The 27,465-nt window shown below is 36.7% G+C and overlaps 1 protein-coding gene and 1 long non-coding RNA gene across 14 annotated transcripts in view; both read right to left on the bottom strand.

Annotated features, from left to right (window-relative positions):
- The window catches only part of ATG10 (autophagy related 10), a 225,923-nt gene that overhangs the window by 127,052 nt on the left and 71,406 nt on the right, over window positions 1-27,465 (bottom strand). The window lies entirely within an intron of this gene.
- LOC145722485 (uncharacterized) lies at window positions 6,316-7,160 on the bottom strand. Its single transcript, XR_014146788.1, has 2 exons — window positions 7,017-7,160; window positions 6,316-6,801 (listed from the first exon to the last, which is right to left on the bottom strand). It is a non-coding gene; the product is annotated as an uncharacterized LOC145722485 (long non-coding RNA).

The raw sequence follows: 27,465 nt of genomic DNA on the forward strand, positions 1-27,465 counted from the left end.
ATACTGTATGTGTGTGAATACGCACACATTCACACATAGGTGTCTATATAAACGCATGCACACACACAAACATGTTATGATATATATACAAATGAAAGACATTATTATTATCTAGGCTGTTATAATATCTCATCTGATCTTGGACAAAAATGTTCAATTTTAGGGGTGCCTGGGTGGCCCAGTCATTTGAGCATCCGACCCCTGACTTTGGCTCAGGTCATGATCTCAGGGTATTAAGATCGAGCCCTGAGTCGGGCTCTGTGCTGAGCATGGAGCCTGCTTAAGATTCTCTCTCCCTCTCTCTCTGACCCTCCCCCCACTCAGAAGCATGCACTCGCTCTCTCTCTCTCTCAAAAATAATTTTTAAAAATGCTCAATTTTAATATCTCAGTTCTCCAGGCAACCTTTTACCCTGAATAAAGGATTATTTTATTAAAACATCATTTACTTTCTTTTAATGGTCTGCAACTTGTTCTCCTTTGCCAAAAGAATAAAACCAAAACTCCTTAGCATGAATTTCAAAGTGCTCCTTTATCTGAACCCACCTTAGCTTTCTGACCTCATCTGCTACTATGTACCCTCTATCACCCATGTTCTATCAAGGCGCAGACCTATCGTTTCCTTTCCCCCAATACACCCTGCATTTATACTGTTTCCTCCAGTCTAGAATTTCCATTTAGGAAACCTCTCTTTCAAGGTCCAATTCAAATATCACCTTCTCAATAATACCTCCACTGATCTTCATCAAGGTAAGTGGCCCATATTTTACCTTGTAAATGGAAGGATCTTTACAATTCTCTCTTGAACTAGATTATAAACTCCTGAAGGACCAAGACAATGGTGTATTCACCTTTGACTCCGTTACTCGTCAAGTCTAATACACAGTATATTACACATTTAATGAACATGTATAGAACTGAATTGCACAAATAGGCTCGTTTAAGTCTTTTAGTTTCAAAGAAGAATTAGAAGCCTATAAAAAGTTAAAACTATATTATATGGTTGAAATGTATAACCAATCATTAACTAGGTGTGGGTAGCTTTTTAAATGAAAATGGTGGGGAAAAAGTTTAAACTACATTATTAAGCTTCAAGCTAAACAAAAATATTGTTTGGTGCTCCCTCTGCTGGCTTTGCAGCAGCAAGTTAGGAATGTTGAACAATAACACTACAAACACTGTTTACAAAGTAAAAATATACTCAGCTCATCTGCTCCCTGTATATACCTCCACAAATAACCAGAGTTGAAATTTTTAATTGAGTTCATTTGGAAATAACCCTATCTGCAAAAAAGTTGGTCTAACAAAATTGTTTATAAAGAGACAAAACTGATCTTAAAATTTCAGTGGTAGTAATTACTGTCAGAATTCCTGTTTATACCTTTTTTGTTTTTCAGCTAAACCACCTATTTTACGTATAAGCAATTTTAAATTTTAGCCTAAACTGAGAAATAAAGTAGGATGAGATCTTTTGTTTCCAAATTAATCTATATTTTTTAAAAACCGATGAGGAACGTAAGAGGTTAAATTCTCCCTGTGTTTCTAAACAGAGTTATTCTGAGTACCCTGAAGGCATTTAATTCCAAAACAGGAAGCCACATAGAGGAACACTTGGTTACACTAATGTTATGCAGATCTTCTGGAACATACTTTTCTAAACACTCGCTGAAAGAACCTCTTCTATACTGCACGCTATCACATGAAGCTGGAAAAGGGTCCCACGGATACCATAGTGCATTTACTGCTCAAATTGCCCTTTATTACTTCTCTATTTTCCTCCACTTTTCTTACTTTAAATGGTCTTCTGCTTGCTCATAGAAAGAGTGGTAAGAAAATCAGGTTGGGGTCAGGGAATGTTTATTCACACAACACACTCCAGTTGTTTTGGCATATGTATGCATAAGAGCTATGATATGGCTTAGAGGAGTCAATTTAAAAAAAAATGATTTAGAACTGATATCTCAGAAAGATTAACCTGTCTTAAAGGTTACTGTCTTTTCTCACAAATTCGTGTTTTCTAAGTGTACTATAAAATCTCTTTAAACTAAAACATGTTAGGGCGCCTCGGTGGCTCAGTTGGTTAAGCGACTGCCTTCGGCTCAGGTCATGATCCTGGAGTCCTGGGATCGAGTCCCGCATCGGGCTCCCTGCTCAGCAGGGGGTCTGCTTCTCCCTCTGCCCTCTTCCCTCTCGTGCTCTCTGTCTCTCATCCTCTCTCTCTCAAATAAATAAATAAAATCTTTAAAAAAAAAAACAAAAAACTAAAACATGTTAAATGAGATCTCACCCTTGTCGTTGAACAAAGAAAAACAGTAAACCATAGCTAAGTGGGCAGAGCGGTGGATTTATGTAATTAAGTGGCATAGATGCCTGGAGCTACCTCTGTTACTAAGCAAATCACTTAACATGGTAGGCTCCATTTCCCAACCTTACAGACTACTAGTGATCAGCAAGATGCTACCTATGATTCTGTGACTCAACAGATGACCTAGATCCTGGGTCCACTTTAAGTTACAGGTATAAGGCAGGAAAAAAAAAAAAAAGATGAGTGCATTTTTCATATGCCATTTGATTTCACATGCCATTTCAATACCATCCATGTTGAAAAAGAGCTCTTTTTCTTAGTTCCTATCCTAGTTTATATTCAGTTATGTTTTAAAGAAAGTAAATGATCACTGAGCAGTTATCCTTCTGTGTTGGAAATTAAGGTTTCATGCACATTCTTGATTATCCATAAAACTGAAATGCAGTAATATTAAAAGCAGTAATATTAAAAGTCTAGTCAGAAGAAGCCAAATAGCAAAAAGAGTCAATATATTTGGATCTGCTTATGGTTACTTTCTAAGAATTTATGAAAATATTTATTCCATTCTTAACATTTAGGCAGTAAGAATTTTGTTGAAATCAGCTTGAGAATGTCAAAATAGTATTTTTAATCTATTCTGCAGAACTTGTTTTCTTAAGAAATTGCCATGTGTTGGGGCGCTTGGGTGGCTCAATCAGTTAAGCGTCTGCCTTTGGCTCAGGTCATGATCCCAGGGTCCTGGGATCAAGCCCCACATCGGGCTCCCTGCTCAGCGGGGAGCCTGCTTCTCCCTCTGCCTCTGCCCTAACCCCACTAGTGCTCTCTCGGTCTCTCTCTCTCAAATAAATAAATAAAAATCTTAAGAAAAACAGAAAGAAGGAAAGGAAGAAAGAAAGAAAGAAAGGAAGGAAGAAAGGAAGAAAGGAAGAAAAGGAAGAAAGTCGCCATGTGAACAAGAACAAGGGTTTAGCCATGACAGTATGCTAGTGACAGCATTCTTGTGCTGGGATTCACACCGTTTGCCCCCACCCTCCATGGGACTGCTGAGAGACAGACCGTTTGGTGACTAGGTGCCTCCCTGTTAGGGCCACAGGACAACAGCAGCCAGGCCCAGAGGAGGAAGCGGAAGGTCAAAGCACAGAGGGTATTGCCAGACTCACCGAGACTCTGTCATCCAACACATGGCAACCTCTAAAATGATGAGTTGCTGTCTTTTGAGCAGGGCTGTCAAATCACTAGATTTGTTTTTGGAAATTCAGCTCATGAATATGTCCTCTAATGTTCAGAGGGCATCCTCACTGAAATGTACAATTACATATATGACTATAGCGAAGAAACCCTTACATCCCAAAAGATTTAACAGCAATTCATCATACAGTGATTCATTTCACTTTAAATTATTGAATGCTCTATTCAAAAATGATACAACAAGGTTTCAGAGCTGTAAATTAGCTGGCAGTTAAACAATATCTAAAAAAGGCATTCTGCAGTGTGGAAGAAAAATATTCAGAATATGTGATTCATTTTCATTTAACATAATATATATCCAATGTTGAATGAACACAGGAAACTTATGATGTGGTTTGTTGTAAAATGAGAACAGTATCCAATAAAAGTTATACTTTTTTCATTCCTTATGGTAATCCATTTACCTTATTAGCCAATACCAGTGCAGTAAACTACTGAGCAATTTCTGAACATTTCTGTAGAGAAAATTTCATTTCTGAATGAAATTACTGACATTTTCTAAGAAAATGTCAAGGAAGGCCATTTATCAGGCTCCAGCTGTGTTGATGTCATTATGTGCAAGTGTGTGACATCAAATGCTGACATTATTATGTGTTCCTCATAATAACTCAGTCCTTTCTACACTCTATGATGCAGTATGAACTGATAACAATCAACTCATGTTATGTCACGTTTATTTCAAAACACCTACCTTGATAAATACTAGCCATTTTGAAATAAAAATACATATAAATGAATATAAATTTATATTCTAGATGTTTTCCCCTAGAAAATAATAGTAAGAAGAAAAGATCTTATTGATGATCATTCAATATAATTTCACATAGAGCTTCAATGATAAGGCTTTAGTTCTGTGTCCTTTAAGACCAGCAGGTCTCTAAAGGTATACTTCATTAGACCCTTGCTTAAAAGTTAATTTAAGAAAATAATGGTGTTTAAGAAAAAACTGTTAGTTTTATTTTTTTAAAAGATTTTATTTATTTATTTGAGAGAGAGAGTGCAAGTGGGGGTGGGGTGGGGGGAGCAGGGGGAGGAGCCGAGGGACAGGGACAAGCAGGCCCCGAGCTGAGCAGAGTCCGACGCCAGGCTTGATCTCACAACCCCAAGATAATGACCTGAGCTGAAAACAAGAGTTGGATGCTCAACGGACTGAGGAACCCAGGTGCCTCAAAACTGTTAGCTTTCAATTGTTATAACTCCATTTTATCTATTGCCTTTAGTTAATCTCAATATGGCAGCCAAAACTAGTACAGTAACTGGTTAATTTATATCACTACTTAGTTTTACTGCAAAATCAAATGTTAAATCAGTTTCCTGAATATTATCCAGAAAAACAGATTACATGTATTTAATTTTTTATATTGACATTTTGTAATTGTACAAAGTTTAATCCAAAACCAACAGAAAATATTTTAGTATTATCTAAAAACATATTTTTATTTATTTTTAAAGATTTTATTTTAGAGAGAGAGCACAAGAGGGGGTAAGGGCAGAGTTAAGCCAAGAGTCGGACACTTAACTGACTGAGCCAGCCAGGCGCCCCTTTTGTGCCTGTCTTATTATGTTCAATAATATGTTTTTAGAGAGGTTTCAGCTCAGGTCATGATCTCAGAGTGAGATGCAGCCCCATGCCGGGCTCCCTGCTCAGTGGGGAGTCTTCTTGGGATTCTCTCTCTCTCTCCGCCCCTCCTCCCGCTTGTGCACTCTCACTCTCTCTCTTTCTCTCTCAAATAAATAATCTTTAAAAAAATTTTTAAAAAAGAAAGACACGAAAGAATATATAGTATGTGATATAGTTATATAAGGTTAAAAGAAAAGAGGCAAGGGCACCTGGCTGGCTTAGTTGGTGGAGCATATGACTCCTGATCTTGGGATTTTAAGTTTGAGCCCCATGCTGGGCGTAGAAACTATTTAAAAATAAAATCTTTTAAAAAAAAAAGAAACAAACAAAAAGAAACAGGAGGCAAAATAAGTCTAAGTGTAAAATCAGATTAGCCTAACCATTGGAGAGCAAGTAGTGACTGAGAGTGTCAAGAGGGGGTCCTATGGCTCTGGTCATGTTCTGTTTCTTTATCTGGGTATTGGATACATGGGTGTGATCGCTTTGTGAATGCTCACTGAGCTTAAAAAAACAAACAAACAACAAAACAAAAAAACAAAACAAAACAAAAAAGGCAGAAGCAGTGGAAGAGCCAGTGATGCCCATCCTGGGCATACTTGCATACACTGTAATTTAGTATGGATTTCAAAGATAAGTCTTTAGGGAGGAGGGAGACAAGTGGAAAGCAGGACAAGAGAGGGAAGCTGGGAAATGGATCTATAACATACCAAAGATATGTGGTAGAAAAAGAAAAAGAAAGAGGCAGGCAGGTTTATGTAAGAGTGAATCCCAATCTCATAAGCACAGCATGAGAAAGCTAAACTGAGAGGTCCATGGGATAAGAGCTGGGACTATGGGCTCAATGGGGTCCCTGTTATATCAGGGCCTCATTTCAGAATGCAAAGAAAATCGTAATTGTTGATCTCTATGTACCAGAAACTGTGCTAAAAGCTTCACAAAGAAATTATTTTACATTTTACTAGACCAAGGATATAGAAAGAGCTCAGAAGATGTTTACTGAATTTAATTACCATAATCCTTACATAATAGGTATTATTATCCTTGTCTGCAGATAAAGAACCTGAGGCCTGATGAGTTATTTGTGCAAAGTTTTAGAAAAAGCTAGTGGTGGAAAGGTTCGTCCCTTTTTTCTTCAGGAGGAGTTGGGAAGAAAGAAGGAAAGAGGCAAAAGTAATCAACCCCTCCATTTTAATTTAATCCTTCTCCCTGCAAAATAATCATGATCCTGAGAAGACATAGCTCAAGTCAGTTCAACATAATGCCTATCATATTAGTTAAGGAGTTAGGATCCGTCAAACTAAAAGTTTTCAAACTGCATGTGAGATAAGACCTACAAGCCAAAAAAAGAGGAGGACCAAGCCCTGGGATCTAACAGTTGCTTCCACAAAGCAGAGCTGAGCTGCCCATGTATTAGGAAAGGGTATCAGTTACACACTGGTGGGAAGGACAGTCTCCCCAAGAGCACTCCACAGTCCTGTCCTTTTATGTCTTGCACCATACCATATGAACTCCAGGTTGAAGTAAAATGCTTTGCAGAATTGTTCTCTGTAACTAAAAAGAATAAATATAGATACAAATGTACCTATACATGAAGATACAGATACAGATATAAATAATCAAAACTATGCCTTGAGGGCGCCTGGGTGGCTCAGTCGGTTAAGCGACTGCCTTCGGCTCGGGTCGTGATCCTGGAGTCCCGGGATCGAGTCCCGCATCGGGCTCCCTGCTCGGCGGGGAGTCTGCTTCTCCCTCTGACCCTCCTCCCTCTCGTGCTCTCTGTCTCTCATTCTCTCTCTCACAAATAAATAAATAAAATCTTAAAAAAAAAAACAAAAAACTATGCCTTGAAAATGTGTATAGGCCAAGTGTGGTCAATATTTTTATATTTTAGAAATTTCATTTAAGTCTCTAAAAGAGCACAATTTAACAATGTTTACTATTATACTCTTAATAATACTTGATTTACTTATTTGGAATCTCAAAAACAAAGTTTCTTTTTCTTTTCTTTTTTTTTCACTAGGCAAAGAACTTTTTTTTTTTTAATGTTTTATTTATTTATTTATGAGAGTCAGAGAGAGAGAGAGAGAGAGAGGCAGAGGCAGAGGGAGAAGCAGATTCCCCGCCCAGCAGGGAGCCCGATGTGGGACTCGATCCCAGGACCCTGGGATCATGACCTGAGCAGAAGGCAGACGCTTAACAGACTGAGCCACCCAGGCGTCCCTAGGCAAAGAACTTTATTAACCTTGTTTCAAACTTTATTCCCAGGCTTCTTCAGCTTAACTTAACTGCAAAGAATGAATTGTGTATAAGCAAAAACTGAAAAGAGCTGCAGTGTCCAAGGGGCTTGGGCTTAAAAATATTAGAGATCTACATTTTATCAGATCCATGAACAAAATTTTAAAAAGCAGCCATAATATAAAATAGCAGCTCCCAGTAACTTCTTCAAGTTTTATCTTCTTCAGAACTTGACTCAATTCAGTTTGCTTCATTCTTGGAAGCTTCCTCTGAATTCTCCACAAGATCTGGAACTTCATCATCATCATGCTCTCCGGTAACACGTGGTGTTTTTCCATCCACAGATTGTTTGGGGAGAGGTTCAGCCAGTCTCCTTCAACTAGTCAGACTGTCTGCACCGAGGTGGTTTAAGACCCTGGGTAGCATTTCTGTCAGCTGATTTGTCTCAGCATGGCCTGGAATGGTGGAAGTGTTCGCTGCCAGGGATGCCTGAACTTGAGGATTGTTAAAAATGGATCACTGTTCCTTGGTTCGTGAACATATTCACTTCTTCAAAACCATTTTTCAAAAAACAGAAATACTGTTTACCCCTAACTTCTTTAAGGAGAACTAAAGTTTTTTGCGGGCGCCTGGGTGGCTCAGATGGTTAAGCATCTGCCTTCGGCTCGGGTCATGATCCCAGGGTCCTGGGATCAAGCCCCATGTCCGGCTTCTGGCTCAGCGGGGAGCCTGCTTCTCCCTCTGCCTCTCCCCCTGCTCGTGCTCTATCTCTGTGTCTCGAATGAATAAATAAAATCTTTAAAAAAAATTAAAAAAAAAAAGGAGAACTAAAGTTTTGTATCATCTTGTGTAGCTGTTCTATGAATCACCTTCTTTTGGTGAGGAGTTCCTTTCCCACCAATGCTCACTTGTGCTTGCAGTTTCACCTGGTTTATGGTAGTTCCTTTCATCTTGAAACAGAAATGGGACCACATGGGGGACTAGAGTTGGTGCTCAGGGGGTCTCTGGCGGACCAGCTGAGATTAGGTGCACACACACAGGGGGATGCAAGATGGCAGCTAAAGGCAAAGTTTCTTTTTTATATGACATTTTTCTAATTTGGCAAGCAATAGATTTTTTTCCTTCTGTTTCTAATGGAGTTGGCATCCAATAAGTATTGTGTCTAACTTTTTAATATCATCTGTGTCAGCAAGAATGAGCACAGGTCTAGAAGTAGTACTAAAGCATTTTCAGTCCACCCCCAATAGACTTATGGTGCAAGCAGGGTACTATAGTTTAAAATTATAAAACTCATAACTTCAATATGCTAGATCTCATAATTATAGAATTGTAAATACAAATCCAAAACACATACCACATCAACACCTTAATATTTTCTGAAGAAATTCTCATAAAAAGAAAATAAATAAAAAGAAAATAAATAAAAATCCACCACAAAATTACTGAAGCTATATATTTCATGTGCCACAAATATTAAAATGTATCTGTCTTATAGCTATATTGAATGAAATTTGGTTCAACCAATTGATCAATACTTCCTGTAGCAAATTAATAAGAAAATTCATAAGGCATAAAACTTCAAGTATCAGAAAGATTGCTAAGTGTGCAAAGAAGTCTTAATGTGTCCACAGAACACTATTTCACTAATGCCTTCCATTAAAAGAAAATTCTAGGCACGCCTGGCTGGCTCAGTTGGTTAAGCATCTGCCTTCGGCTCAGGTCATGATCCAAGGGTCCTAGAATGGAGCCCCACATCGGGCTCCTTGCTCAGTGGGGAGCCTACTTCTCCCTCTGCCTGCTTCTCCCCCCTGCTTGTGCTCTCTCTCTCTCACTCTCTCTCTCTGACAAATAAATAAATAAATCTTTAACCAAAAAGAAAGAAAGGAAAGGAAAGGAAAGGAAAGGAAAGGAAAGGAAAGGAAAGGAAAGGAAAGGAAAGGAAAGGAAAGGAAAGGAAAGAAAAAGAAAATGCTAAGCTTCTGAAAAACATGAAAATGAGACTTGTGTACTAAGTATTCACTTTAAGGAACATTTGTCATTATTGATATGTAATAAGTAGAAATCTAATCTTTTCAAAATCTCTTATAAGAAAAGTTAATCAAACTAAAACTCAGCATGGCCTGTGTATACATATATTGAAACAGTCTTGGCACATAGTATCAGAAGGAACTGTACCTATCATGTCTCCTCCTAAAACATCCCTGATAGGCAATTTTCTAGTTGCTTTTGAATGTTCAACAACAGTTACATCAGTATCTCTAAAAAAGCCCATTCAACTTGGGGCACATAAAGCTATTAGGAAATTCTTCTCTATATTTAGTAAAATTTGTCCTTTTTAAGCTTCCACCTACTGGTTTTATTCTGCCTCCATGGAAGCCTGGTGTGGCCATTTCCACTGTCAGTGGAAATGTCTGTGCAAATTCTGGGAAGGCTTCTTAAAATGGAGGGGTGTGCCTTTCCCCCACATTATATCCATCCTCCTTCCTGCTGTCTGGAATAGAGATGTGACTGCAGGAGTTCCAGTAATTTACCATAAGGTGATCTTGAAGATGGAAATAATCATTCACTGAGGACATCACAGTTGGAGTCCTCAAAGATTTTGTGGAGCTCTCTTTCTAGCCCTGGGTTATCCATCCCCAGATTTCATCTACACAAGAGAATACCCTATGTGTGTACTTGTTACACAGAACTTAGGAACTTACTTCCAAGCTCATATACTGAGTCTGCAGATATGTTTTCAATATTTTTTAAGATTTATCTATATTAGAGAGAGAGAGAGAGCATGCACGAGCACGTGCGCATGCACATACGAGGCAAGGAGAGGCAGAGAGGAATAATCTTTAGGCAGACTCCCTGCTGAGCCTGGAGGCTGACATGAGCTCAATCCCATGACCCATGAGATCATGACCTGAGCTGAAACCAAGAATCAGACGCCCAACTGACTGAGTCACCCAGGCGCCCCACCATTTTCAATATTTGAAGAGCAATATCATATTCTACCTACATCCTCTTTACTTTAAACTTCAACTTTTTCAGCTTCCTCATCATCTGGGTCACCCTCTTTTATATAGGCTCAAGCTTTTCAGAATCCTTCGTAAAAGTTTCAGAATAGAGGGGCACCTGGGTGGCTCAGTCGGTTAAAGCATCTGCCTTCGACTCAGGTCATGATCCCAGGGTCCTGGGATTGAGCCCCACATTGGGATCCCTGCTCAGCGGGGAGCCTGCTTCTCCCTCTCCCTTTGCCTGCCACTCCCCCTGCTTGTGCTCTCTCTCGCTCTCTCTGTCAAATAAAAAACCTTAAAAAAAAAAGTTTCAGAATAGAACTCAATGCATCTACCAGATGTGAGTTGACCAGTAGAAAACAGAGGAATTATTCACTTCCTTTGTTGTCATTCCAAGACAGTCTTATGCATTAGTTTCTTCAGCAGTCCTCAAGACTAAAGATTCATACCATGGTTATAGGTAGCCAAAAAAATACCTAGTTTTTACTTTGTTTTGTTTTCCACTGCAAGCACCCTTAAACCAGACTTTCCCTACTTTGTATATGTTTAGTAATTTGTTCTTTCTCTTTAATCTAGGTGTAAAATTTCAGATTTCTCCTTATTACTTTTCTTTTTATAGTCTATTACTCCATGCAATGGAAATAAACCTTGAACCCCAATTTTGGTATTCCACCTAATTAACTATCCTTCTTCATTAGCTTCTATCGTCTGCTTATTTAGTTAGCAAGTGTTGTGTGTCCCCACCAAGTCCTTTGCAAGAACTTGACATGATGAAGGCAAAAGACAGAGCCCTTTACTGATCCACTGAAGACTTCTCTGCCAGTGGGCAGGCAGCACATAATCAACACTCTCGGGATGCTTGTCCAACCAGCTCTGGGTCCCAAAGACCTGCTTCTTCTTTCAAGAACTCAGGCCCCAGGAGAGGGCCATAGGAGGCCACAGGTGGCATGCAGGAAGCCCAGAACCCAACTACCACCATATAGAGAGAGACTGGTAGCATGGGCTGACTCACTGTGCAGGGAGGTTAAGTGTGAGGAGGTAGAGGCACTTGTTAATATAACAGATACTTAGAAAAAAGGAAGTCTCTTTCTTTAAAAAGAAAAAAAATTTCTCCTTAAAAAGAAAAAAAAAATCTACTAGTACATTGAGTGTAGGGTGGGGACTTGACTATTGATTGATTGACAAAGTCATGTAAATTCCATAACTACCCCATTTGCATAGACATTGATTGCAGTGGACTTCAAAAGACTAATTATGCTGCTTCTCAGATTTGAAATGAGTGTCTTATACCTTAGCCCTACAGAAAAACCAAGAAGCAAACATTAAAGAACTTGAATATGCACATGTGAAAATGTATTTATGATTAATGATAATTTATTAAGTGCAATACTGTGCTAAATTAATATATGCAGAGTAAGACTGACTTGTGCTGATGGAATTATCTTATTTATGATCACCGTTATTGACTTTAAAAGAGCTACACCACTATTTTCTGAACAAGAGGCATAGTCTAACATACACAATGCAAAACATTTAAGTATTTACTACATTGTCACTCATCATTAATTCGATGTAGGTTCAGTCATTGTAAATTAAACGTTCTTACATCTATAAATGTCATTCCATTTATAAAAAAAAGAATATGCAGGGGTGTCTGGGTGGCTAAATTGGTTAAGTATCTGACGTCAGCTCAGGTCATGATCTCAGGGTCCTGGGATAGAGCTCAGCAGGAAGTCTGCTTGTCCCTCTGCCCCTTCCCACTTCGTGTGCACACAGCACGCATGCCCATGTGCTCCCTCCCTCAAATAAATAAATCTTTTTAAAAATTTTTTTAAATTAAAAAAGTTTAAAAATTTAAAAAGACTATACAGAAAGAATATTTAAATATATATTTATATTTCTGATTAAGAAACATACATAGTAAATTATAATACTTCATTTATTAATAATTACATCACTATCCCTTAAGCACATTACATCTTAACTGACATTCACAGTATATAAACAATCACTGTTTTTAAATTAATTATTAAATATTGGTATCAATGAAAATACTTTTTAAATTTATTACGCTGCCATAAAATAGAAGACAAACAGGATTCATTCTTTTCTTTAGGGAGCTTAACTTTTTTTTCCAATTAAATAACATTCAGGTTTGGCTGACAAATTATTTAGATTTTTCTTCTTTTTGCGGTTTTTTCCCCAATGAGTAATTTAAGAAAATATAAACCTAGGTAGGTTGCAGTTTGAACCACTCTGATAGCTTTTTATTTTCCTTTTGGTGAGGGAAAGAAGATCTACAAATTAGTATGGTTTTGTCTAATTTTTGGTCATGGTTCATGGCAATTCAAGTCCCTACTTAAATCTAAATTAAATTAAATTCAAAATGTAATGCTCCTTTATTGCTTTTATAGATTCATTCTATCTTACTTCAATGCTGTCAACAAATCTATGTGTTGTGGGTGAGCTGAACAAAGTTCCACGCAATTTGGTCAGGCTGACTTGTTGGGGACCATTTAAAAGAGAACTATCTATTCAGTACTTGTGAACTCATTGTTCTTGCAGCGACTAGGATTGTTTCAATAAATCTTATTCAATTCTTAAAGGACCTGAAAATTTTTCACTGGCCCCATTAGCTAATAGCTTTGTCTTTAGGTCAAATCAAGTATGGAAGTCTGGAAACAATGATCCCTTTATTTGCACAGTGTTAAAACTAACATTAGCAGATAATTAGAAAAAATAAAAAAAGCTGTGCTCAATAAAATAAATTTAGTTCACTATTATCATATATTCTATTTCTTTAGATATTAACATATTAAACCGAAGGAAAGACTAAATGTTTCATTCTTGTATCTCAAAATTGATTAATTAATCTAAATTTAAAGTATTCAATGCCTTTACCTGGCCTTAGCTTCTGAGAGCCTGGGCTGAAAGACAACTTTCTTGACCATCTTAAATGAGACAATCAAAACTGTAGGAGAATCCCGACTGAATGTTACAGTGGGAAACAAGATTTCCGTAGAGCAACAGTTGATCCATTTCCACATGGTATCTTAATATATTGTTTTTGTTAAACCAGTTTTAAAATATCAATTGTCTTGGGCACCTGGGTGGCTCAGCTGGTTAAGCAACTGCCTTCGGCTCAGGTCATGATCCTGGAGTCCCGGGATCGAGTCCCACGTCGGGCTCCCTGCTCAGCAGGGAGTCTGCCTCTCTCTCTGACCCTCCCCCCTCTCATGCTCTCTATCTCATTCTCTCTCTCAAATAAATAAATAAAATCTTAAAAAAAAAAAAAGAAAAAAAATATCAATTGTCTTCCTTCCTAGTTCTCCAGCTCCACATACCAATTTTCTCCTAGGCCCACATCACTGTGAACAGGGTATAATAAACAACACCAATTCTACAAGATTGCTTTGTTTGGTTTCGTGAGCAATATGAATGATAGTTTAAAAAAATTTCGCTGGAGTAGAAATATGCCCGTTATTTGCACCCTCTAAGTCTGGCATCTTCAACTATTAAAATGGAGCGACTATCATGGGAAATTACTGGCAATGGATTTTTTAAATTAAATGAAGAAAATGATTCATATTTCTAGTTTGGGTTTAGGTTTTCAACAAGGCTATCTTGTTGCTGAGGTTGAAATTCTTGCAGCATGAACCTATTGTAAGTTCTCCTGAGACTTCTTTGGACAAATATTATGCTGTAATTTAAGATGGTCCTAGACGTTTTGATAAACCTTTTCACATAAGCAATTGTGAAAAAGATTTTCTAAATATTTTGATATTTTACTACTGAATCATCATAAGTTTTGTGACCTCTGATCTTTATTCAGTAATGTTTGGGTTTGGCAAAAAGAAGGTGTTTCTAAATTTTAATACTAATATTTGTAGGGATAAAGGTCATTAGCGTCCATAATAACAATAATAATACTTTGTATTTACATGGCATTCTTCCTCAAGAAAGAAAAGAAAATTCTTTCCTCAACAACAACAACAAAAAGGTTGACTGAAAAATTCCGTTTTACAAAACATATAGCAAGTTTAAGATATTTTAAATATAACTGGCTATAATTTTGTAGGGAATCTACTTTTGCTAAATTTAAAAATAGATTCTTGTTTCAAAAAGCATACACAACTACTACATAAATGAAGCCAATTTACCTAAACCTTGAGGTAACTCAGAAGATATTTCTTTGTACATAATTCATAGGTATCTCTTTGTAGGTATTTCTCTGTAGGTAGTTTAAGATAAATATAATAACAGTATGAACATTAAAGACAGTGGTTAAAAAACAGGAGATATTATTTGATCAGATGATTTTACAACAAAAATTGGGGCAGTGGGGCGTGGCAGAGCACAGTATGAAAGGATATGGAATTACTAGTCTGTTATTCCCTTTGGTAAGGAAGGGCATTAGTCTACGTTATGTGTTCATAGAAACCTTCACTCTTGGATGAAATGCTAAATTACCAGGCCAGCTCATAGTTCTCACTAGGATGCTAACATCCGCTAACAAACTCTGTCCCATTTTGGATAGACGGGTCTCATTATGAGCTCTCAAGACTTCAATAATAAAGCCGGCCTAGTAAGCCTACAACCTATAGACCCTCAATGCCTCCAAGCCTGGCACAGGTACTCATCAAGGAAATACAGTAATGGAAAGGAGAGCCAAAGGGCTAGAGGGCAGCAAAAGAAATTGCAAAGCAGTGCTGACACCATGAGCTGGAAAAGATTTTGAGGTATTAAAACAGCAATATTCCAACAGGGGAAGGGTCCCATTTTGAGCTAACTTTGGATTTAAGTCATTCCACAAAAAACATATCTGAGAGAAAAATAGGCTACAAGGTTTAAGCTGTTCTAAAATAAATATGAAGTTAGACTTATAGAGCTAACTTTTAAGCTGCTCTACTAATAGCAAAAGTGGCTGAGATTGACATCTGCAGAAATTTTAAACCCAAATCATATGACAAAACAGACAAATCTTAGAAATAGATGTGCGAGTGCACCTGCTTTCCTCACAGCAGTGCATAAAAATATTCCAAAGCCAGACTGTAGAACTGATGCTTTAGGAGTCGTTATTGGACTATAAAATGATATCCATGTGCTAGCTAATGTGTCAGTGTTTTCATCTGAAAGATTAGTAACAGCTTTGGTAATAAACCCTGGTTTCTACTGTCCAATATTAGTGGCAAGCAGCTACATGTAAGGCAAAGGAAAGAAGGTGATAGACTTCTTGCCTCTGCAAAGTCTCCAGAGCTGGGCTGTCATAAGGGTACACAGGGATACAGAAATGTTTTTAAGAGTTCAAGATCTTTAATATCTATTAATTTTCCCACTAAAGTAATACACCTTGTTTTCAGAAACACAGGCTCTTCTTGTTCTTTAGAGCCAGTATGTCTAGGAGTGAAGGAGTGGTTAGAAACGGAGAGAAAGCTGAGAGACCCTCATGAGCAAAGGCACCAAATCACTGGGCCAACTTCTTCAGCAATGACATAAACCTTGGCCCTGCCTGCCTAACGCCATCCCTCCTCAGCCAGAAGGAGCCAAGAAGGAGCCACAGTGGGCTGTGACATGCTGGGGGAAGATAGGACAAGAGGAACTCCTGGCTGCAAGCACATACACCACTCCTGGTTAACATGAAATAAGACAAAATAATCTGTGATTCTCTTAATCAAAGATCACATTTTAGATAAAAATTGAGCTCAAATGAAATTAAAGATAGCTCTCATACAGAGATAATTAGTATTTGCTAATTGTACTGTGAGGATAATAAACTCAACCCATCGTCCAAGTAGATTTGATGCCTGGTAAAAACTATTCTTAGTCCCCTATTGTACTCATCAAAAAATAATTTTAAAAATCAAACTACTCTTTGTTGGATGTTTATATTGCCTGTGATGTAAATATAATAGGTGATCTATTAAAATAATGACTTCAAGAACTATTAAAGTCAAAGATGTTAAGTAATTTGCCCAAGATCACCCTACTTACAAAAGGAAGAATAGGGAGTCAAACCCAGGTCTTGCTTTTTCTACTACCCAGACCTCTCAACTAACAAATCACAGGTTTCATCTTCATTCTATAACCTAGCTTCTCAGAACCTTATAAGGCTTCTCTTTCCTTTCTGGTTTCCTTTCTGGTTGGTTGGTCTCTGACTGTAAAAGTTATACATGCTCATTATTTTCAAAAATTTTTAAATATGAGAATAGAAACTAGAAAATAAAAATCACCTATAATTCTACCTGCCAGACAATGACTGTGTGTATGTTTGTATGTATCTATATTTCCCATGTATCACCTACACAGACTTGTTTATAACTTGCCTTCTTCATTTAATATGTTGAAGACATCTTTTCGTGTTAATAAATATATTCCTACCTCATTGTTTGTAATAGTAGAATAGTGGTATCCTGAATATATACACATACCTATATTTTACAACTGAGGAAATGACTATAAAAAATTGCAAAAATAATTATAGGATTTAAAAATAATAAGTAATTGTATATATAAAGATTAACTACTTGACTAATAACTGATATTCAAATTATTTCCAGTTTTGATCAGTAATTCCACAATAAAATTTTTTGTTTACAGATTTATGGGATGATTTGCTAGGATAAATTTTGACAATTAGAATTGCTAAGACAAGTAACTATTTCAAATTTTCATACATATTACAATGTATGTATGTACTATGACAATTTACATTCTACTTAGTGGATTAGAACGTGTTTTGTCACCAATGCATATCATTTGTTTTCTTCCCTGGTAATATGTGAGGTAAGAGTGGTATCTCTCAGTCATTTCTGATAGTATTTCTTTGATTAGCATTAGAACAGAAAATCTTTTCATGTATTTACTGGTCATTTTAATTTCTTCTTTTGCCATCCACCCACTAACAAAAGCAAATAAACAAATAAAAATTCCTTTTCCCGTTTTTCTATTGGAATTGTTCATCTTTTTCTTTTTGATTTACAAGACCTGCTTACATATTGGAGCTATTAATCCTTAGTAGGGCACAGTAATTGCAAATTCTTTTCCAGTTTGTCATTTGTCTTTCAAGTTTGTTTATAGTATATAGTATTATTATTTATTTTTAATATAGTAAAATACAAATATCACTTGACATTTAAAGTTATTAGAAGACCTCCACTCCTAGCTAAGAGAAAGTAACAGAGAAGAGATTTATCTTGCCACCTGAAACAACTAAAAAACTTAACAAAAATATGAAAGAATGATTTTTCAAGACATTGAACACAGGCAACAAAAGACAGTGATCCCTGAAACATAGGAAACAAACACAGTAAGTCCTAGGACTGTCCCAGCTTATTGCCTAGTGAGAGTTTTCAGGCCATCGTGCAGGGAGGCATACCCAGGCTAAGCCCACCAGGCTTCCTGAGTGGAGTGGATGGAACTGAGAATCCAAGGAGGCCAAGACTGTTGACTTTGCAGGACAAAGAATCAGAGGAGAGAACAGCACAGAAAAAAGAAGTCCCTCGTATCTTCAGCTGAGTATGGATTAGCTCATATGTTTGAGGGAAAAACTCAGTTCAAGGAAAGAACCATCCAAAAGAATCAGAGGAAACTGATACTTGCATAGGGCTGAGGGTAATTCAGGGTCCTACTAGCCATAATTCATGGGACATTAGATAAAATCCTCTGAAGAGATTTACCTCATTAATGAGCAAAATTAGCCCTAGCCAAGACTGTTTGGTCCCATCTAACAAAGCTTAACTTTAAAATTTGAAAAGGATCAAACTGTTTCAAGATAACCTAACAGTATCCCAGAACAAGGTTCAAGAATATTTATAAGAATATAAAAACACCCAGCACACAAGATAAAGTCCACCAATGGCTGGCATCTAATTAAAAAAAAAAAAAAAAAAGCATGCAAAGAAGCAGAAAAATACAAGTCAAAATGAAGCGTAAAAATCCATCAATTGAAAGTGACCCAGAAATGACACCACGGAAGAATTAGTAAGCCATCATGTAGACACTTGGGCTGGACAACTGAATGACACAACAGAGAGGGAGACGTTGCAGCCTCTTAGGCCCTTCAGCTCCAGCCAACCCACCAGAAAAAAGCTGCCTCATAAATGAGTCCAGATGAAACCCATGGAAGAACTACCTCACCAAACTACAAACTCTTAAGAGAGATACAATAACACTGTTGGTTTAAGCCACTAAGTTTTGGGATGGTTTGTTACCAACAGAGATCAGGAACATATTTTTTTGTTGTTGTTATTAGTGTCATGTTTAGAAAGCCCCTGCGACTTCATATTCTAAAAACATAAACCAATAGTTTTCTTTTAGTGCTTTTATATTTGAATTTGTACATTTAGCACATGTTTTGGCATAGGATACGAAGATGGTACCCAATCTTGTTTTTTCAAATGGTTATCTGTTTATCCTAATAACATTTAATAAATAACCATTCTTTCCCTCCATTGGTTTGAATGCTACTATACCATATACTAAATTTTGAGGATAATGTAAAGGGACAAATCCAAAAGAACAATGTCCAAACTCACTTTCAAATACAAAAGCTATTAAACCAAATTAGTAGTGTTTCTATAAAAAAATTCCTTATTTCCATTCTAAGTATGTGTATGCAAACTTTATTATAAATATAATTATTTTTTCATTTCAAGACGAAAATCAGAAACATGTGTTTTCCAACATTTTGTTATAGAAATAGTCTTATTATTCAGAAAGCTTTTTAGTATTATATTCACTATAATATGATTTTACTGGTACTAATTAACCCTGATCTTATAATGTGGTTTTTACAGCTCCCTGACTATGTATTAACCAAATGACCTTAAGTCAGTATTAATCCAACTGAAAACACTTCTTGAAAAGCCTTCCCTGCAACCTACAAATACGAGATAAAATTCAAGTCAATTTTTTCCACACTACAAAAATATGGTAAAAACAGATCTTGTTTAATTTTAGGTAGGACTTTGTCAACATGCAGGTCTCTTGAGAATTTCTTAGTCCCTTAGTGTGAAATCTGCAAGAAGACATTTTATGGAAATTAATGTAATAGCAAGATTAAATCCTATGTCCCTACCCACAAAGCATGCTAACAATATTAAAGGAGAAATCCAGTTCTTAACTTCAAGTAAAAAAGTATACATTCAAATGGTCACTCCTGAGTTGCTTCCTTTTAGCTCTACTCTATTGTCAAATTTTCCTGTATGAGTGTCATGGAAGCCACTGAATTGAGGGAGGGAAAAAAGGTTTAAAAAGGCAGACATAGCAAAAAAGCTGACTTCTGAATGGGGTCCCTAGAAAGAACCGCCTGCCTATACATTACTCCCTCCCCCAAAAACATCCCAAATTACTAGGATTGCTCCCCTTAATTTGATCATGTCGCCTGAAATCACCTCAATTAGAGATTCATTTCAGTCAGTAAGTTTTCTCTTTCTAAAATATACAGAAATCTCTAAGATGTTAAGAGCTTATCAAACATCATCACATTTGTGTTAATTTGTTCTTTCAGTGGATTTTTCTAATAAGTTGTAGAAACCACCCGCATTGAAGGAATGGGATTTTCTTAGTTACATTAAAAAGCACCTTCATTCTCCCTGTTATTAGCTTTGAAATCTAAAATAATTTTTTAACTAAACTTTCAATCTTGAGATGATTATACACACATGTCAGATACATGTGTATTATAAAAAATAATATAAGAAGTATGTCCTTTACTCAATTCTTCTCAACTGTTACTTCTTACAAAAATATAGTGCAAAAGTAGGGGCACCTGGGGGGCTCAGTGGGTTGAGCATCCAACTCTTGATTTCAGCTCAGTTCATGATCTCAGGGTGGTGAGATCAAGCCCCGAGTTGGGCATGGAGCCTACTTAAGATTCTCTCTGTCCCTTCCCCTGCCCCTCGCTCATGCTCTCTTTCTAAAAATATATATATTTTTAGAAATATAGATATATATATAGATATGTATATTTGTATATAGATATGTACATATGTATATAGATATATAGGTATACACAGATATAGATATAGATAGATATCTATATAGATATCGATACTGATAGAGATACAGAGATAGAGTACAAAATTAAAATAAGGATATGAACACTGATACAGGGAAGACACAGAGCATTTCCATCATCACAAAGATCCCTTGTGTTGCCCTTTCATAGCCACACTCACTTCCCTCCCATCTTCACCCTCTCCTTAACCCTGGCAACCACTAATCTGTTTTCCAATCTATAATTTTTATCACTTAAAGAATGTTATATAAATGGAATCATACATTATGTAACCTTGGGGGACTGGTTTCATCCACTCAGCATAGTTCTCTAGTGATTAATTGAGGTTGTTGTACCTATCAGTACTTTTTCTTTTTATTCCTCTATAGTATTCCATAGGACTCCATAGTAAGGCTGTACCACAGTTGTTGTTGTTGTTTTTAACTACTCGCCCATTAAAGTGTTATTTCCAGTTTTTTGTTATTACAAATAAAACTGCTATAAAAATTTGTGTACAGGTTTTGGATGAACGTACGTTTTCATTTCTCTAGGATAAACACCTAGGAGTATAATTGCTGGGTCGAATGGTAGGTGAAGGTTTAGTTTTTGAGAAACCACCAGTTTTTTCCAGAGTGGTTAGGTCATTTGACATTTCAACCAGCAGTTGTAGGGGTGATTTCTGTTTCTCTGTATCCTTGCCAGCTTTGGTACTGAATCTGGTTTTTTGTTTGTTTGTTTAAAATTTTTTTTTTAGCCATTTTGATAGGTGTGTACTGATATCTCATTGTGGCTTTAATTCACATCTTTATATCATCAGCAATTCTTCATGTCTTTTGCCTATTTTCAACTGGGCTGTTTAAGTTTCAAGAATTCTTTATTTTTTAAAGATTTTACTTATTTATTTGAGAGAGAGAGAGCAAGCACAAGCAGGGGGAGCAGCAGGCAGAGGGAGAAGCAGACTCCCCGCCGAGCAGGGAGCCCGATGCAGGGCTCGATCCCAGGACCCTGAGATCATGACCTGAGCCGAAGGCAGTCGCTTAACCTACTGAGCCACCCAGGTGCCCCACAAGAGCTCTTTATATGTTCTCAATAATAGTCCTTACTTGGATATGTGGTTTGTAAATAATTTCCCCCACTCTGACTTTTCTTTTCATCCTCTTAACTGGGTCTTCTTCAGAGCAAAGTTTTTAAGTTTGAGGAAGTCCAAGTTATCGATATTTCTTTTTATGGATAATGATTTTGGTCTCATATCAAAGAATTCTTTTTATAGTCCTAGATTCCAAAAGTTCTTTCTTATTTTCTTCCTAAGAGCTTTATAGTTTTATATTGTATTTTTAAGCCCATGGTCCACTTTGAGTTAATTTCTGTATAAGGTGTTAAGACTTAGGTCAGGGTTCATTTCTTGCTTCTGGATGTCTAATTTCTCCAGCTACAGTTGTTGAAATGGATATCTTCTTCAACTGATTTGTTCTTGTACTTTTGTCAAAAATCAGTTGGACATATTTATGTGGGTCTATTTTTGGAGTCTCTATTCTATTTCATTGAGATCAATGTGTCTATCCCTCCACTAATAGCACATGATCCTTATTCTTGTGACTACATAATCTGAAAATCAGGTACACTGATTCCTCCCATTCTGGTTCCTTTGCCTTTTCATAAAAATTTTACGACAATATTATCTATATCTACAATAAATCTTGCTGAGATTTTGATAGGAATTGTGTAAATCCATCTATCTACTTAGGGAAAATTAATATCATCGCTACGTCAAACCTTCTGATTTGTGAATACAGCCTATCTCTCCATTTATTTTTCTGTGATTTCTTTTATCAGGATTTTATAGTTCTCAGCATACAAGTTCTATTAACATTTTATTAGATTTATACCTAAATATTTTCCAGTTCTTTGGAGCAACTGTGATATTTTTAATGTCACTGTCCACATGTTCATTGCTAGCATACAGAAAAACAATTGATTTTTTTATGTTTTCTTATATCCAGTGACCTTGATAAACTAACTTATTAGTTCTAGGTTTGTTGTGTTTTTTTAAAATAAATTTCTTAGAATTTTCTACATAAAAAATCATGTCATGTCATCTGCAAATAGAGTTTTATTTCTTCCTTTTCAATCTGTATGCCTTATATTTTCTCTTCTTGCCTTATTGCACTGGCTGGAACTTCTATCACTATTTGAATAAGAATGGTGAGAGGAGACAATCTTGTCTCATTCCCAGTTTTAGGGGGAAAGCATTCGATCTTTCACCATTAAATAGAATACTAACTACACATTTTATCAAGTAAAGGAAGTTTCCTCCTGTTCCTTTTTGTCAGTTTGTATCATGAACAAATGCTTTTTCTGTGTTGAATAATATGATGTCATTTTTCTTCCTTAACCAGTTAATATAGTGAATTATATTGATTTATTTTTCAAATAGTTGAACTACTCTTGCATCTGTAGGACCAACCACATTTGGTCATGGTGTACAACTTTTTATACTGCTGAATTCTATTTGTTAATATTAGTTCAGGATTTTGGGCGCCTGGGTGGCTCAGTTGGTTAAGCGACTGCCTTCGGCTCAGGTCATGATCCTGGAGTCCCTGGATCGAGTCCCGCATCGGGCTCCCTGCTCTGCAGGGAGTCTGCTCCTCCCTCTGACCCTCCCCCCTCTCATGTGCTCTCTCTCTCATTCTCTCTCAAATAAATAAATAAAATCTTTAAAAAAAATATATATTAGTTCAGGATTTTTACATCTATATTCATAAGGGATATTTTGTTTGATTTTGCTAACAGTATAATACAAACTTCATAAAATGAACTAGGAAGGGCGCCTGGGTGGCTCAGTTGGTTAAGTGACTGCCTTCGGCTCAGGTCATGATCCTGGAGTCCCGGGATCGAGTCCCTCATCGGCTCCCTGCTTGGCAGGGAGTCTGCTTCTCCCTCTGACCCTCCTCTGTCTCATGCTCTCTGTCTCTCATTCTCTCTCTCTCAAATAAATAAATAAATAAAATCTTTAAAAAAAAAAAATGAACTAGGAAGTGTTCCCTCTTACATTTTCTGAAAGAGCTTGTATAGAACTGGCACTAATTCCTCCTCATATGTTTAGTAGAACTCTTTTTTCAATCCCTTTTTCTTATACCCCAGTTCTTTCCCTCATTACCTAGGTGACCTAGACCTTTCACTGAGCTTCCTTCAGGTTACTCAACAGGAAAATGGAGATAGTAAAATTGACCCCACACAGTACCTCTGAGTTAAAGTCAGAGTGCTTAGAAACAGTATCTGCACATAGTAGCAGGTGTAGTTATGACTATGATTACTCCCTATAGCTAATCAGTCATCAAGACCTTTAATATTTCCTTTAAATAAATCATCCCCAGGGTGAGGTCTAGGATGAATTAAGAGAGGCACGTAGGGCAAAAAATTAAAGGAGGCACTCATGCTAGGTGAGTATGCCTGTCTTGCCTCACGCTAATCCCAGCCCTGCTCTTCCCCATTATTTCTTTTTACTCCTGCAATCAGCATAATTCACCCCTTTATTCCTATATACTTGGACATTTTAACAGCCTTCTTATGGTCAATCTAATTGTAATCTTTCCCTGTTCTAACCTATCAAGACATCTCCAAACCTTCTTAAAAATAAAGCTCTGTGGGGGTGCCTGCGTGGCTCAGTCGGTTAAGTGTCGGACTCTTAATCTCAGCTCAGGTCTTGATCTCAGGTTAGTAAATTCAAGCCCTGCGTTGGGCTCTGGGCTGGGTGTGGAGCTTACTTTAAATAAACAAACAAACAAACAAATAAATAAATAAACCTGTTCAAAAACTGCCAAGAGTGCCTTACTGATTACACAATTTAGTTCAAATCCTTTAGGAAAAGACACAGGAATACAATACTGCCTTATTGCTCACTGGATGCAAGCAATAGAAACTGACTCTGGAGCAAAACAAAGCAAAAAGCGATTTATTGAAAGGATGGGTGCTAGTTACCAGAATTTAAGGAAAAACTTCATGCCTGGGAAAAAGATAGGAAGCATGTTAGCTCTGAGGATGTAGATGAAAAGAACTAATAGACTCCTCAGGGCACCACAGTCAGAATAAGTCAACTCCATCCGTTTTCCATCCTTGGGCCTCTGTTAGGTTAGTCATATGCTTACCCTAGGCCAGGGGAGGGCAGGACACTTTGATTCATTGTCTTAACAAAACAATTCCCAGTTGGGGAACATAAAGGAAGATTCCTAAGGGCTAGGCTTTGACAGTGATATTCACCACTGTATCTCCAGCATATAGAACAGTATCTGGGGGCGTCTGGGTGGCTCAGTCGGTTAAGTGTCTATCTTTGGCTCAGGTCATGATTCCAGGGTCCTGGAACCGAGCCCCCATGTCGGGCTCCCTGGTCAGCGGGGAGCCTGCTTCTCCCTCTCCCTCTGCCCCTACCCCTCTGCTTATGCTCTCTCTCTCTTTGTGAAATAAATAAATAAATAAAATCTTAAAAAAAATATCAGTTTCTGAAATATAGTATGAGCTCAGTAAATATTCATCAAATGAATCAGTTGAGGAAAAATAAAATTACCTAATCAGAGAAGTGAAAAATGAATGCTGAACAGGGAGAAAGAACAGATGTCAATACAAAAGCTCTCCACAATCTAGTCATACATTACATGGATCTGTTCTGTTCATTAAGGGATGGATCTCCTAAGTCCCATTAATAACAATTTCCATTATTACATAGCACTTTTCAAAATACGGAGTGATTCTACACACTCAAGTTTATACTGTCCTTGGACTTTTCATTTACCTAAAATTTCATCCATTCTTCAGTCGTTAGCGTAGTCTCAATTCTGTTACGAAGACTTCCTAAATAATTTCAGACCATGTTTCTCTCTCCCTTCCTTGAAAATTTGTGTCACTGCTGTGGGTTGCTATTTGACTCTGGATGTGCTAATCTTGTCTCAAAACCTAATATTTGCTTGAGTGCTGGGTCTTGTAAATCAGGGTCTTATAATTCTTTCCCCTAACTTTCCCCTAACTAGTTGGGCAATACTCTACACCTACTATATACTCAATATAAATTGAAATGAAAGGATTAAGGCCAATATTTTGGAAAGATTTATTTTTCTCATTGCAACTAAAACACTTACTAACCTACAGATGAATGTACAATTTAGCCATAAAATATCGTTCCTTATAAAATTAGTATGAATTTTAATTTTGGAATTATGCTGATAAAAATTTTATCAAATCTATGCTGAAATGATTACAATGCACTTATGAAAAAATATTATACATTGTGGTAGCTCCTCCTTCCTCTTTCTCCTCTTCCCTGTCACAATAAACCAAGCCTTCTGAGTGTATACAGGCCCCTGTGTGGTTTCCTGCCTTTGAAGCTGGGTGGCCTGAGACTCATTTCTGACCAAGAGAATGTGAAAGAAGTTATGTGGCATAATTTCTAAGGTTAAGTTAGTAAGAATCCCTTCTGGTGCCATGCGGGTCTTGGACTCTGTGTTCTGGGAAAGAAGGCCACCAGCTAAGAAGTCTAACTACCCTAAAACATCCATGCTAGAGGAAGCCCAAGCTAGCCATGTAGGGAGGACATGTAGAAAGAAAGAGATGTCCTGCCAGCAGCAAGAATTCCAGCCATCTGAATTAAGGTGTCAAACATGTGAGTGAAAAAGCCATCTTGGATGTGTAGTCCAGTTGAGACATCAAATGACTCTAGACTCAGACTGTTACTTAAAATCACTACATTTTGCAGTGGCTTTTTAGGCAGCAATACAGAGTCAGAACACATACTTAAAACATAATCACTCAGGCACATGCAAAACAGGCTTATAATATACATATGTTTTGTATTTCAGTTATATCCCTAAAGCTATTACTATTTTATTTGTCTATTGCTACTTTTCATGGCTTTATTAATTCTATTGCCACTTTTAATTTTATTACATTATTTCATATTACAAATTATAACTGGCTTTAAATAACAGTAACATAATAACAGAAAATATTTTCTTTGTAGAATCCACTCAACTGTTTATTAAAATATGTAGCTTTTAAACATTTTTTGGAAGTAGGAATAACATCTTAATTATTTTTTCTTTTTACTAAGTAGTACATAGTAGTTATTCAATAAAAGTTGATAATTGAATTGATGAGTGATGGGAAATGATCATTTGGTGAAAAACTCAAACATCTTGTAATGAATCCACCACTGACCCACTTAAATTTTTTTTAAATGAAGACTTTTTATGTGACATCCACAGTCACATCTGTTTAAAATTTGTAAGCTTTTATTCTAATTCAATAGTACCAATTTTAATTCATTATTACTCCAAAATGCATATTGTAATCAACCAACAATCAAGTCACAAATAAAAATAAAATATTTTGACATCTTAAATGCATTTGAGGGCCAAATATGAAATAATTAGAAATAAATACAATAGTCCTTTAATATAGCTTTTGAATAATACAAAACATTTTCTAAAAGAATTTTTAACATATTTTTGCAAATACCCATTGTTACTTTACAAGCTTAATAGAGCAACAGTTTTTTAGAAATTTAGTATCTACTGTAATTCTATATTCTATGTGTGCCATTAATAATTTTAAATTTTCTGCTATAACTGTTTATATACCTACTTTACAAAATCAGTTTTGAAGAAAACCTTGATTGTGACTATATGGAAAAATTATAAATATATCTGTTTACTAAAACCTCAGTCTTCCATACTTATTTATTTGCCTTCTGTTTCATGAAAGTAAATGGATTTCTAATCATTTCAGTAGTTTGGTTAAAAAAATAATGAAAAGTTACTAACAGCTGGATAAAAGGCTGAAACTTTGTCTCAATGCATTCACAGTGTCCTTCTTTTTTTTTTTTTTAAAGATTTTATTTATTTATTTGAGAGAGAGAGAATGAGAGACAGAGAGCATGAGAGGGAGGAGGGTCAGAGGGAGAAGCAGACTCCCTGCCGAGCAGGGAGCCCGATGCGGGACTCGATCCCGGGACTCCAGGATCATGACCTGAGCCAAAGGCAGTCGCTTAACCAACTGAGCCACCCAGGCGC

Source organism: Leptonychotes weddellii, chromosome 7, assembly GCF_054177405.1.
Source record: "Leptonychotes weddellii isolate Sample4059 chromosome 7, ASM5417740v2, whole genome shotgun sequence".
In the NCBI taxonomy this organism is placed as follows: domain Eukaryota; kingdom Metazoa; phylum Chordata; class Mammalia; order Carnivora; family Phocidae; genus Leptonychotes; species Leptonychotes weddellii.